This window comes from Dermacentor variabilis, chromosome 6 (genome assembly GCF_050947875.1).
Source record: "Dermacentor variabilis isolate Ectoservices chromosome 6, ASM5094787v1, whole genome shotgun sequence".
Taxonomy (NCBI): Eukaryota; Metazoa; Arthropoda; class Arachnida; order Ixodida; family Ixodidae; genus Dermacentor; species Dermacentor variabilis.
In genome coordinates this window covers 145,238,031-145,250,271 of record NC_134573.1, presented here as the reverse complement: position 1 = coordinate 145,250,271, position 12,241 = coordinate 145,238,031, and the positions used below count along the sequence as shown (strand labels likewise).

The window sequence follows — 12,241 nt, the reverse complement described above, 5'->3', positions numbered from 1 at the left end:
GTGGGATACCCGGCATTCCTTTAAAAGTCTCTTACGCGAATCCCGGTAGTAATACCAGATTATTGTAAGGGACGCCTTCTGCCTCGGCAGGGCCTGGCGCTTGTTTACAGAATACCGTTGCAAGAGATTACCCTTATAGACGCTGCGGAAGTGCTTTCGGCCTTCCTCAGAGCCTCAACCAGACACTCCATTACGTTTTGCTGCGTCTGCTTGGGTATTCGTATATACTCGGGACCTCCCCACCTGTAGCAGCGCGCTAGGCATACGGCCAGGCAAACATCTCCATCATCCATTATAATATGTCTCCCTCCCTCCCTCTCTATATCACTCTCTCATCATATCATGGCCGTTCGCTTCCTGTGTGAGGTTTATGTGTGACTTTCGCTTGGAACAACTGACCTGTGTCCGTCCATTCCTGCCTGAGAGAGCAGTGCGCACGTTCGCTTACATGCCCTTCCTTTCGTAAGCACTTGTATAGTTGCGCTGCGCAGGTCACGCTTGTGAGGCGTTTCAATGACGGGAACTACTTCTCGGTGCGGAGGAGCGCGCTTCCCGTGAGCCTCGACGGCGCTGCACTCAACTATCGAGGAAATGACCGCAGTGTGGCGCGTGGCGCCGAGGGAGGCGTACACGTCTTTGCATTCTGTCGCTCGCGCGCGCGCGCTCCGACCACGCTGACTGCGCGAATGAACACGGCGGAGACGGCGGTGGTGTCGGCGTGGCGCTGGGTGTATCTCGTCTCGAGATCGTGCTCACGCGTGAGCGTTGGACGAGATAAGACAAGCGAGGCACCGGGCCTTGTATACAGTGGTTCTGCTGTGACCCGACGTTTCGCAGCACGCGAGCGGCGACCCTCTGTGGGCGGCCTCGAACTGCTTCGGCTTCTTCCATTGTGAGCAGCGAGTTTTAAGTGGGCACGTGCCTGCCTGATTTCGTGCGCCGATTGCAGATGCGCGCGCACGAGCGATGTGCGTACGTACCTGGCGCGCTCTTTTTCGAGGCAAGATACGACTCCATTATCGACCCCGGCGGGGTCGATTTGTGACGTTAATGGCGCTCTATTACTCTCTCGTAGTACGGCCGATTGAGGTCGCCCGGCGTCAGTAGAAACGTTAGGCGCGCCTCCTTGTTTCTTTCTTTTTTTGGTTAACCTTCGTGGGCGGTTTTATGAATCTGTGTGCAGCAGCCGCATGGCGCTTTTCTTTTTGGGTGGCAGGACTGAATGAAACAATTTAGCTTAAGCGCGCGGGTGTGTGTGTGTGCGTGTGTGTGTGTGTGTGTGTGTGTGTGTGTGTGTGTGTGTGTGTGTGTGTGTGTGTGTGTGTGTGTGTGTGTGTGTGTGTGTGTGTGTGTGTGTGTGTGTGTGTGTGTGTGTGTGTGAGAGAGAGAGCGTTTACGGGGTAGTTATTAGTGACTTCCACTGTTTAGGATGTCTAACCTCCTCCTCTTCAACAGTGTCACCACTATTACAACCCAGTGCAACTAAGTCACTACACCATGTTATCATTTTTCGTATCAGTTTAGACGCATCTATGCCTCTCCCATTTCGAAAGCGCTCTCTCATCTCATTCGCTCATGCATGCAGCGGCCATAAAGCACGTGACCTGACCCTCTCTCTTTTGTGTCGAAAGCCCCTACAAAACCTGTAACGGCATCTCTGATGAAGTAAGACGATACGTCCAAGTGGTCACTGTGTCAAAAGCCCGCGCAGCACACACAAGACCTTCCCTTTCCTCCGAGTGCATGCATTCATGCACTGCCTGCTTTTGATAGTATCGAATTCGTGTTCCTTGCTTAGCTCTGGTTGTATGCGTCATCTGCCATCCTAGATATAGAATTGTACCCCAGGCCTGCAGCCGACTAAAGTTACCAACTTTCATTAGGGCAGCCTTTCTCACTCTCGTCTTCGCATTGCAAAATGGAAAGAAGCACCTAACGACCGTAAACTCTTCCTTCAACAGAAAATTTTGCCAGCCTTTGGGTGGAACACAACCACTTTCAAAACCGTATACCACCGCGTTCTGGCTGCGAGACGCTGTGCCGACGCGTGAAACCTCGCAAGTAACACGGTACAACCTGCCGAACGAATTCTCTCTTCTTTCTTTTTCCCCTTTCTCTTTTCGTGTTCTGTTCTGAGACCCGATTCTTTGAAACGCGAAAAAGTAAAAAAAAAAGATCAATAAGAAAAAGAAAGGGAGGAGGGGGAAACGAGTTCTTGACCTCAACTGAATCGTAATTCGTTGACCGCACACATCACATTCAGATGGGGCTAACAACGACCGGGTTCGCGCGCCTCGTCCACCTGTATATACCTCGTCTCCCCGCCTCATCGCGCGGGCTGTGTGCCTTCCCTCCGGGGCCATCATAGTCCGAGGATCGTGGAAGACGGACCCCGTGGCAGGGCGGGGGGGGGGGGGGGGTCATCATTGAGGTAGTAGGAGAGCGAGGTTAGCGAGATGGACTGGGCTCGCGTGCCGGTCGTTTCTACAACTTCGCAACGGCGCCGGGAATGGTGCGCATGCTCATCTCTCCCTCTCTCTCTCTCTACTGCGTTGCGCGCATTCAGTTGTGCAGCGCCCGCGTCGTTGAAAACCTCCGAGCTCCGACGTCATCTGGAGAAGGAGATCGCTCGTCGTGCTGAGAGCGGCTAGGTGGCTTCGTTTGCGTGTCTTTCTATCCTCATTCTTTTTTTTTTCCTTCGTTTGTTGACGTGACTTGCGCACAGTAAGCTTTCGACAGCATTGAACTATGCTCCCTGCCTCTTCTTTTTTTTTTCTATGTTACTTTCCCTCACTTCCTTCAACCACTATTGTCATCGAGCTAAACCATGTAACGCGGAGTTAAGGCGGGTACCTATGCGAACTTTTAGATGCAATGCTGTCGAAAGGCCACGGGCAACGTTCGCATTCGTAGAATCTTACTACGCGCAGGCGCCCAGTCGAGCGTTCGTTGTCGTAGGGTTCAGGATTGCGATCTCTCCCTCCATCTCTCCTCCCCTACCTTCCTGACACACTCTTTCTCTCTAGCTCTTTCTCTCGTTTGCTGTGCTGTCTCATCTGTTCTTTCGGTTGTTCTCCGCGTTTCCCATCTCACAGCACATATACTTTCTCGTTTGTGTCTACCTCGATGGTGCGTTTACGGCCGCTGTCCCTGGGACCTTCTTGATGCGGCCGCGCGTTCCTGTGTGCGGAGGCGAGGTGGCTCTCTACCCGCCGTGGTTGCTCAGTGGCTATGGTGGTGGGCTGCTGAGCACGAGGTCGCGGGATCGAATCCCGGCCACGGCGGCCGCATTTCGATGGAGGCGAAATGCGAAAACACCCGTGTGCTTAGATTTAGGTGCGCGTTAAAGAACCCCAGGTGGTCAAAATTTCCGGAGTCCTCCACTACGGCGTGCCTCATAATCAGAAAGTGGTTTTGGCACGTAAAACCCCAAATATTATTATTATTATTATTATTATTAGGTAGATCTCTTTCCTCTGCGCGGGACCGCTCAGCGGTGAAAGCAGCGCTTCCCTGGGGGAAACGAATGACCGCACAGTGTTGCGAACTTGGGAAATATTTCACGCGCGCCGACCGTGGCTCGCCGGCCGCCTCTGACGCTCCCGTTTCACGATGTAGTTGGAATGCAACACTGCGAGACGCGCAAGCCAATCAGAGGAGCCGGCGTGCAGGTGCATGGTGCCAGTCCTCGCACCTCTGCCAACACACGCACGCACACGCACGCACGCACGCACACGCACGCACGCACGCACGCACGCACGCACGCACACACACACACACACACACACACACACACACACACACACACACACACACACACACACACACACACACACACACACACACACACATGGCGTTAGTAAAACAGACAAACGTTTATGTGGCGCTTGACTATGCTTGCGATATAACCGCCGCCGAATCACCCAAACTACGTTGCGTTGCGTATATTATGCGATGCACGCGCGGAGGAGCACGTGGTGGCGCCTCATATCACGAGTCGTGCAGCTTTCGCTGCACGCGCAAGTTGAGTTTGAGACGCAGTGTGGTATACGCTTGCGATTACAGGGGAAGCTGTCCCGCAATAGGATGGCTGTGCACTTGGGCCGGTTGGTATGACACAACTGCGTCTCGTGTAACAACAGCGCAAACAGACAGGACACACGAAGGGCGTAGAAGGCCCCGCGTGACAAGGGCTGAGAGCCGGTGCGAGTGGTTTCCGAGTCAGCTGCGCCTTGTGCCGTGGCCTTCTGCGTCTTTGTGTTGTTACGAAATGAAAAAAAAAAAGAAAAGAAAGCTGTTCCTTTTGTAGTGAGGCCAAGAAAAACGAAAGGAGTGAAGAAACTTGCGCTGTGCTGCCTCTACACAGCTTCTGTTGCGTAGAGAAACGTACAGAGGAAGTGTGCGATTCCTCTCCCTATAGTTAAACCTACAGGAGGGGTTGGAAATGAAATATTGTGTGGTTTACTTTAAAGCCATGACGGTATTTTCTAATGCCGAACGTGAACTAGCTTATGTGCATAGCCTGTAGCTAATAAGCATATGTGGAAAGTTATTCAAGGATGTACTGTCTCTAAAGCTTTATGACGACTAAAAGAATTTACCCGCATAGGTATATCCCTTCATTAAATAAAATTTAATGCCCATGCGCACTCCTGAACTACAATTTACACGTGTGTAAAGTCGTCAGCACACTTGGAAGGAAACCAAGAATTAGTTTTTTTTTTTTTTTTTTGATGCAAGGATTACTCGTAGGGCTTCGAATATCTCACATGTTATAATTGCGCAGCTCATACCTTTCTCCTTGTACAGTTCGTCTCAATTATTATTATTATTATTATTATTATTATTATTATTATTATTATTATTATTATTATTATTATTATTATTATTATTAACATCATCATCATCATCTTTAGCAACTACGATCGTGCCAATTGCGCATGAAAGAAGACGAAGTTCAGGTGTGTGTTTTTGTACGCGCGCCTCATTAGTTCAGATTATTTCTAGTACACGTCGTTCGCGTTGTTTCAATAATTACAAAATGAAGGAGAAAGAGAGAGAGAGAGAGAGAGAGAGAAACGAAGAGGCAAAGGCAGGGAGGTTAACCAAGGACGTTACCGATTGACTACCCTACAGTTAGGGAGAGGGAAAATAGATAAGGAGAGAAAAGAAAAATAATAGTCAGTCATTCACAGTTAGTCGCAGTGGAATCTCCACTGTCACAAGCGTTCATACAATCCAGTGATCTTCAAGAAGTACAGAAGGGCTTATGTGGCATTTTGCACGCAAGAACGCATAGGCCATGGTCCAAGTATCTTTTCTCCTGAGAGCGCTCTATCATCTAGAATGATGAGTTTCGCTTGTAAAGCACGTTGTTGAATGTCAAAGAATGGGCAGTGACTCAGAAGGTCCTCTAGAGTCTCATCGCACCCGCACAGGTTGTACGCCGCACGGTTGTCCATTCCTATCACGAATGAATAGGAATTTGTAAATAAGACACCCAACCACACGCTACGCAGTAAAGTTGTTTCACGACGGGAGAGTCGGGTGGCAGGCGAAGTCGCAGGTTAGAGTCGAGAGAGTGAAAGCGTGAGTTCGTGAAACCCGGTGAATTCCAACGTAGAAGTGTGGTGTGGCGAGCAAGTGATCGAAGTTACCAACGCAGCATCAGTTCTTGAAAGTGGCATAGGAACCCGCTGATGTTTTTGGTGAGCCAATGCGCAGCTTCATCTGCGCCGTCGTTGCCGACAATTTTCCAGCTACGAATTTGAACACATTCGCAATAGAAACGAGCTTTTTCTTCATGTATGAGACATGCGTACTCCAGGTGAGGCCACGATCCGCAATAACGCCTAAGAATAAAGCGATGTGTACTGGCCCTCGGTATACGTTGGATGGAAAGACATCGCTTTTCGTGTAAATGCCACTAGTGGCCATTTTTCTGTAAAAATCGACAGACCTCGTCGGCGCAGGTATGCCGCTGTCAGAGTAGCCCCGTTGAAATAGAATGTTCGCGCTTCGGCATGCCAAGACAGCAATCGAGTCTGCTCTCGTAATTAAATTCCGGAGCGCCTTCTTAATACTAAACGCTTGGATTACGTACCGGCCCTGTCACCTTGATGCTGTGCCGCATCGTCACGCAGTCTCAGTGGCGAGGATTCGAACCCCGAACCTTCCGCGCGAACACGGAAAGCCAGACCCGCTTCGTCGCGCTTTCTTGACAGATACGTAATACATTGTTCATGTGACGGCGTGTGCAATCAGGAGAAAGAGAGCGTTCCCAACATCTCATTCACCCTCTTTTTCCAGGGTCAAGTATTGGAAACAATGCTGGGCTAGTTTAATCTGGTTGAGAGTGTTCATTATAGAAATGGTAACTTTGCACGTAAGGGAGGACAAGTGGCATCCCTGTACTTTCAAACTAACTACTACTACTACTACTACTAGTAGTAGTACTACTACTACTACTTCTTCTTCTTCTACTACTACTACTTCTAACTAACTAACTAACTAACTAACTATTTGTCCATGGACTCCTGAAGTCTTCAGAGACCATGGAAACAGAGAAATCGACCGAACGGAGGAGGAACAAGAAAGCTTCCGCAAAGGAATAACAAAACAGAAAATAACATGGACATGAATCTACAACCTACCCACCTAGTTGATAACACATAATGTGACAGGCTCTCAACTTTTGAATGATTTTATGGTGTCTGTTGGGGGTCCCTTAGTCGGCGGCTACGTTTCCCACTCAGCTGGTCCTAGTTCACAATACTCAGCACGGGCAGTTATTTTCCAAAAGGTCGCCATTTGAAAGGCTGCGCCGCCGTCAAGAAGCACACTTGGCATTACTAATCACGCCATTGTCTTCGCGGGACACTTAAACCGTTCACCCTAAACGTCCACTCCACTCCTCTCGTTCTGCTCTCTCGTATCACCCCGCCGGCCGTCGTGTCGGTTGGGCCGCGCCGCCTGTCTCGGCGTTATTTTACCTTCGCGTCGCCCGCCGGTCTCGCCCTTTCTCTCTCCCCTGCGACTTCACGAAGAAGGAGAAGAAGTAGAAGAAGAAACGAGAGAGCGAGGGACCGAAAATGTTGCCGAGTGAGTTGCGGGCGCGCTGGCGTCGTCGGCCGTCGAGAGTCGCTCACCGCCGGAGCTCCGGCTTCCCTTCGTGCCGGTCAGCAACAGCCAACCCTCGTGCGCTGTAACAGCAGCAGCAACAGGCCGCCACCAAAGCCGGCTGGGCTGGCTTCTTAGCTGGCTGGCCGGATCGCCCGCCCGCCCGCTTGCTCGCTCGCTTTCTTCTTGTCTCGAGCGAGGCGCGCCTGCGTGAGTGTTTGTGTGTGCGCGAAGTCTTGGAGATCGGAACGAAGAACCGGGCGTCTTCAGAACAGCGTAGCCGGTTCGACTACGAAGGTACCCTGCCGACCGGCGTCGTCTGCTCGTCCGTCTGTTCGTCGTCTGCTGCTCTCGGTTACTCAACTAGCGCCGGTGTCTCTGCTATATTGGATATACGTGCTTTCCTGCGTGGTTTTCTCTACCGTCGCTGCCTTCCGCCGGGGGCGAACGGAGAAGACGACGCGGTCGAGTGCTTCTACCGCTGAAGCAGCGTCTACCACCCCTATCCTTTTTTGGGGGGAGGCAGAGGATCGTTTTTGGTGCCCGAGTGACCGGCGCTACCTTCGAACGCGTGAGTGGACACGACTTATTTTTTGTTCTCACTCTCTTTTCGGATGACTTTCGCCTTGGCTGCCCAGTCTTTTCCCCATCCCTTCCGCGGTTAAAGCTGCGTCTAATGTCAACCGAGTGTTCCTTTCGTCTGCCTGTAACTTTCCTCAAAACTCCGCGGACAGTGTACAGCGCGCCTGTACAGAGGGAACGAAACGCGTTGCTGCCATCAACAACACTATTGTTGCCGTTTCATTGAATGTGCGTTGCCATCAAACGCGGGTCGCCTTCTTTGTTCTTTCGCGAATGCAGAAAGGGAAGAACAAACAAGACGAACAGTTCCTGTCTTGTCCTTGTGTTTTCTTTTTGTTCCGCAGCTTGCCGTAACGAAAAGCCGGTTTCATTGTTTTCGTCTTCAATATAGCTTTCTTCCACCGTGAGGGCGCTTGCTTATCGAATAACGCTCGCATATACAGGCAGAAACACTGTGACGTCAGTGACAGTTTTCTTTGAGGAAGCGTTAGCCGCGCTCTTTTGTAGCGCGGGAAACGTCTTTGCGCCATGCGTGTGACTGATCTATTGATTCTCTATAAACCTCACCTTATAACTTATTCTCGCGACAAACCATTTGGACAACCTGTTATCGACGTACAGTGCGCGGCTGTCTCGACGGGATTGATTAACTCCTTTAATTTTGATCGCTCTAACTTTTTGCTGGCCGATGTTGCAGGTTCTTGTGCATTCGTTTCGAACTTCTCCGTGCGGTATTCCAAGTGACGAAGTCGTCCTCACATGTGCATTTTAGCCCTGTACGTACTTCATGTTCAGCTCGCATTTAGTGTAGTTCGTGTGTCACAGCAGCTATCTCTATTTTGGTAACCTCTTCGAGAGCACACTACTGAGAGGTAGACGTAGATTACAAACAGAGCGAAATCATTTTCCAAAATTATAGTATTGGGTGCACTGTATACTGTCACACGTTGGTGTGCTTCCTGCAGAACGTCTCGTCGTAAGGTTGGTCGAGCCGACGCTGTTGTTGTTGCTTACAAAGGCAGCAAGCGAACGCTGCCGTCGTGCATATTTGTTGGTGTTTGTACTTCGGATAAACCAGTCGAAAACCAGTACCGCCGGTCTCCGCCGGCTTCGACCACATCGCTCGCTATACAAGCGGCTTCGGAGTTTCTCTGAAAAGAAGACTAGCAGATGCTGTCACCATCGCGCAGCGAGCGAACAAGTGTGTCTGTATGAATGCGATCTGACGGTCACGTTCGCATCGCCCCCCCCCACCCCCCCTTTAGCACATAGCGCCCCGTTCTTACGACGGCAACAGTAGCGGAAAGAAACCTGGCACTTTGTTTACGCCGTCCTGTTTGCCGCGGACATCATTAATTTCGCAGCTTGCTGTTGAACAGCCCGTTGGTAAATGGAAGCCCTTGGCGCGAGTGACCTGGACATTTCCTCTCAAGACGACCGCCCGCTCAAGCTAAGCCGATACGTGACTTTTTTTTGCTGCTGAGCGCAAGGTCGTGGGTTCGAGTGCCGGCCCAGGCGGCCACATTGCGGCGGGGTCGCAGCACTAAAACGGTCGTCTGCTTAAACTTATGTGCTTGTTTTTAAAGGGACACTAAAGTGAAAAAAATGATTTCTTCTGAATCAGTAAATCACCGTTCTACAACACCAAAAACAGCACTCTTACAGCGATAAGCCCTTTGGTGAGCCAGAAAAAGCGCAAGAACGAAATACGGATGGCGACGCCTACTTAAGTTCCCGCACCTGGGCGCTGTGACGTTTTGCATTTTGATGGCATCTTCTAGGGCCTACTAATTATATATAGCGGTACAGATTGACTACATTGTGTTCTAAAGGAAACAAATATTAAACGTAGCAAGTTTCGGGAACCTTTACTCAGCCAACGCGGTCCAAATGCGAAAACGCACTTTGGAATCCCTGACTTCACGCTGACGTACCGGCGCTGGGGTTTCGGCGCGAAATTCAAATACTGATATTTGGACCTTCATTTTCTCATCTAATAATCAAACTATCTTGTTGAAATGACTGCCTGCAGGGTTCTCAAACAACGCTTCGTTAGTCCAAACTGATTTATTGTTTCGCTTTAGTGTCCCTTTAGAGCGCGTTAAATAGCAGCACCTGAACAGTTCTCACTAGCGAAATATTCCAAGAAATGATGCCGCTTTCTGCAATTCTTTTGCTCGAATTCATTCATTAAAATAAAAGGCATACGCTACCTTTGAAGTTATTTACTGGTATCTGTTCCACTTTCAATTTGTCCAAGATCCTAACCACATATGAGGGAAACATTGATACGCACTCTTAGGAAAGCTACGCTGGTTTTGCCGAGTAGACAGCGCACAGCACGGCGGGAATAATCGGGCTTCGTCAACTGTGCATTATAAGGCGTGCCATGGTCGACCGCTTTCTTTGTCGGCTGTCCGTAATGAATTCTCTTTCTGGACTGTCTCGCAAACACTTGTGTCTATGAGCTGTATGGACCTTTCGTCGTGTGCTTATATCTGCTTGCAAGTTTTGAATTCACTCTGTTTTCACGTCCGTCGCCGTGTCACTATCGCTGACCGCTGCCCTCTGTTATTTCGATATCTTCTGTTAATCGTGCATTAAATTTATCCTTATCGGGGGCGCCTGTGGCATTATAGACTCCTTCGAAGGCCCTAGTCGTTGTTCCTGCGGGAACCAGTATATTCATTTACGTGGCAGGAGAGAGACGAGTACTAGTGGGTAAAACGAATTCGAAACTTTGCTTTTACGTGAACTTCGTGCTGAAATATTTTCTCGTGCGCATTCCGCCTTTGCGCAGCAATAATTCTGTATACTTCCTAGTTTGAGGCGTTGGTTTGTAAATGGCCGATTTCGGTCCGTGTCGCCCCCCCCCCCCTCCTTTATTCTTCTTCTTCTTTATTTATTTATTTAGTTATGTCGTCGTGCTAGACTAGTAGCTTGGAACTTTATCTTTCGAGTTCGCGCCCAGGCAATCGTCGTGTCTGCTGCGCGTACTCTGCAAGCTTCGGGAGCGGCCCCTCTCTCCCCAGTGTAGGGTAGCCAACCGGATCTTTTTCTCTGGTTAACCTCCCTGCCTTTCCCTCTCTCTCTCTCTCTCTCTCTCTCTCTCTCTCTCTCTCTCTCTCTCTCTCTCTCTCTCTCTCTCTCTCTCTCTCTCTCTCTCTCTCTCTCTCTCTCTCTCTCTCTCTCTCTCTCTCTCTCTCTCTCGGATGCAACGCTGTGGAGGCTAGATATACTGTTTGCAGTGGCTGCGTTCGCACCAAGAAAGACTTCGGCGCCTTTGATAGATTTTTGTGAAAATGTTCTTATATATAAGGTCAGTTCTGAATGTAAACAAGAATTGACCCTCAGAAGTAAACAAAAGCACGTGCTCATTCGACTGCTGACACGCTCCTTCATACCAATTTCCTTTTCGTTGTTTTTTTTATTTGCGGCCAGTCGCGGCAACCTCACGTGAATGCTATCGCGAGCAGCGAAGCATAGGCGGAACGCGCGGAGTGATAAACTTTGGCGACCGCACTTTTTGCGTATCTTCCCGAGCATTGCACCTGATGTATGAAACGGAGTATAGTGGCGTAGCTACAGGTTCCTTATGTAATGTAGTGTTACTTCTCAGTGTTTGCCCGTCGACCATTGACTAGACATGAGCTAGGCGCCGTCAAAATTCGCGACGTCATGGTACCTGGTTCGGGAACGTCAGAAGCGCCAGCAATTGGTTGGTAAAGCTGCGCCAACGTTTGGCTGGCTTCGCCACCCGGCTCACCAAGTGTCATGTCACGCTAATGGAGTTGCATTTGGTGCCGCCCAAGCCTAGTTTGCTAATACAGCTGAACTTACCATAAATCTTCCGTCGCCCTTTGAGGAGCCGAGGGTGGTCAAAATTTCAAGCCTGCCTTTATACACGAATAGCAAACGTGTGGTTGCTCTAGGGCCTAGGGCGCTAAAAACCACACCAATCAGTCTTTCAACTTTGTTGTCTGCACCCTATCACCACGGGGAGCCTGCAAAGCCTACTGACGCAGAGAACTGCGAACGGTTTTACTTTCGAGGGGATGTGATGACGTAGTATTCACGTTTTTTCGCTAACCTCCGTCGATCTATGACTAATGCGTGGTCTGTCGTACAACCCGCGCTGTATGTATAACATTCCTTTTTTCAAGAACTTTCCATCATTTGGCGAAGCTGAGCGCCGGCGAATTATTGAGAAGCGTTCCGGTTGCGCAAAAACGCAAAGTATTGATCTTGCAAACGAAGGAGTCGTTTGCAGCAAGTTTTTAGCCGTGGATGAGCTTTGCCGCCAATTTTTCAGCAATGTGACACCGCTAAGTTTGTTTGTTTGTTTGTTTGTTTGTTTGTTTGTTTGTTTGTTGACGCTGTCATAGTGCGCGTTTTCCAGGTGATCATGGCAAAAATACCAAGATGATTGCCAGAAAAGCGTCCGGTTTGCTACTTAGGTTTGGAGGAGGGGAAGAGAAGCCGTTGCTAAAAATTGGGCATATATGTGGTGCCCAGATCCATGACCCAGCGACTGTCCCCT

The 12,241-nt window shown here is 49.8% G+C and overlaps 1 protein-coding gene across 6 annotated transcripts in view; it reads left to right on the top strand.

Annotated features, from left to right (window-relative positions):
* LOC142585399 (uncharacterized) overlaps positions 1-12,241 on the top strand; it is a 532,153-nt gene that overhangs the window by 313,273 nt on the left and 206,639 nt on the right. Inside the window, exon 1 of one of the 6 annotated variants that reach the window (XM_075696136.1) lies at positions 7,256-7,690. The exons of the other annotated variants lie outside the window; for them this stretch is intronic. The gene's annotated coding sequence lies outside the window, so the exon portion shown is untranslated. Of the gene's footprint in view, positions 1-7,255; positions 7,691-12,241 lie in introns of those variants that run through there. 6 annotated transcript variants of the gene reach the window in all.